This window comes from Physeter macrocephalus, chromosome 6 (genome assembly GCF_002837175.3).
Source record: "Physeter macrocephalus isolate SW-GA chromosome 6, ASM283717v5, whole genome shotgun sequence".
In the NCBI taxonomy this organism is placed as follows: domain Eukaryota; kingdom Metazoa; phylum Chordata; class Mammalia; order Artiodactyla; family Physeteridae; genus Physeter; species Physeter macrocephalus.
In genome coordinates this window covers 66211580-66213758 of record NC_041219.1, presented here as the reverse complement: position 1 = coordinate 66213758, position 2179 = coordinate 66211580, and positions in this window count along the sequence as shown.

The window sequence follows — 2179 nt, the reverse complement described above, 5'->3', positions numbered from 1 at the left end:
GGCCATGGCTCCCGGGCCCAGCCGCTCCGCGGCACGTGGGATCCTCCCGGACCGGGGCACGAACCCGCGTCCCCTGCATCAGCAGGCGGACTCTCAACCACTGCGCCACCAGGGAAGCCCCTGCTATTAATTTTTAAAGTACTTTATTCTCTGTATTAAATCTTTCTTCCCTGCTTTAAATATTTAGATTTGTTTTTGAATAACACAATAGTGTGTCAGACTGTGAGCTGTTGCCCAATATCTGGTCACCTCTTTCTAACAGTAGAGTTTCAACTGGTCACTTATACAATTAAAGACTGCCTTTCTCAGCCTTCCTTATTGAAAGGTATGACCATGTGTCTGTTTTTTAGATAGTAGAATTTAAACATATTATATTTGGTACTTCTGGTTTTTGTCCTTAAAATGACAGATCATACGATACTCTGATACTTTCTAGTTGCTATGAGATGGCAAAAGTTGAATACCTTCCCTGAATCTAGGGACAGAAGTCACATGTTGAAAGTGTAGAGTGTTCTGCCAGTAATGAACCACCTACCTTTGAATTACTTTATGAGACACACATTTCTATCCTGTTTAAAATGCTGGATTTTAGACTCCCTTGCTTTTAAAAAATAACATCTTATTCTTAAATAAAACGTAATTCGGTTACTAGAAGTGGAATTCTATCAAAATAAAGAAAAATGAGGCATTGGTCTAAGAGTTGGGTAGTGGGTGGCAAGAATACCAATATTGCAGGCTGGAAAGCCAGTATCCTTTTTATGTCATGTTAAAACATTTGGTAAAACTGTCACTTGTAATCCTTAAAAAGGTAGACCACTTGACAAAAGAACATGTAACCTCTATGAATTGTTTGAAAATCTCAGAACGTTAAAAAAACACAGAATGTTTATATATGTTGGCTCTTTCTTGTCGTGCAAAGTTCTTTGACAAGATGTACTTGGGCTGGTTATGAGATGTGATTTTAAAGAAGCAGCTTTACTAGTAAATTACCTCTGGTGTCCTCAAGTGCCTACATTAAAACATCTCTGTTAATTGGGGTCCATTCTAGTTTCAAAGGTTAGATTAAGGGTGATGCTTTCTTAACTCAGCTAATATTTTCAGAGAGCATCAAAGTAGACACTACTAAATTGAGGGAAAGCAAAAATGTTCTGAACAAAGAAACTGGAAAATATAAGAGGATAGTCTGTAAGCATAGGAACATTATCTAGATTAGATCTCTGGTTATGGTTATGTGCCTGTGGATCTGATTGTCAGTAGAACAAAAGCATACTGAGTTTTTTAGGGATTGTATTGATCTGCAAAAACCAATGCATGTTTGACCTTTAAAGCAAATCCAGAAGCCTCCCAACTGGCCTTGCAGAATATAGCCCAGAAATCTGTACAGTGTCCAAGGAGAGAATAGAGTGCAATTCTCTCTTAAAGAGATAATTATAAGGTATTCAGACACTTTCAAGAGAGAAAGGGACACATATTTAGAACAAATAATTCATTCATTCAATATTGATATTACACCAGGACAATGCATATAAATCAGAACTGTCACAAGCACACCAGTCCTTATGGTAATAGAAATAATGGACAAAGAAAAACATCCCAAAGTAAAGAAAATAGGAACTATAAATGACAAGGGACAAAGAAATTTCTTCCAGATAATATAATCAGGACCTAGTCAAGGAAATTATTTCACTGCCAGAGCAGGGAATGTTTAAAATTCATAACTGGTAGGATTTGATCATTGCTTTGAAAAATGACAGCTGTTATTTTCCTATTCCATGTTTTTGGAAGGCAGCTATGCTCAGCACTATACCTCCAACACTGTACTGTTCCATTTTTTTTTTTTTTCGAATGGGACTTTATAATATTGGGTGTGTGTGTGTGGGTAGAGGGGGTAGGTAAGTGGGAAGAAGTGCACACCTGGATTTTTGGTGGCAGGTTGCAAGTTGTGTCCCAGTGTCTTTTTCCGCTCCCATAGTAAATGGCTAGCCAGTCAAAGGCCACATTTCCCAGCCTCCCTTTCAATTAGATGTGGGCAAGTTACTGGTTCTACTGAATGAAATGTGATTCTTCCAGTTGTGCCCATAAAAGGATGGTGTGTGGACCCTCCTGTCTGCCCCTCCTTCTTAAAACACACACACACACACACACACACACACACACACACACACACACACACACACAC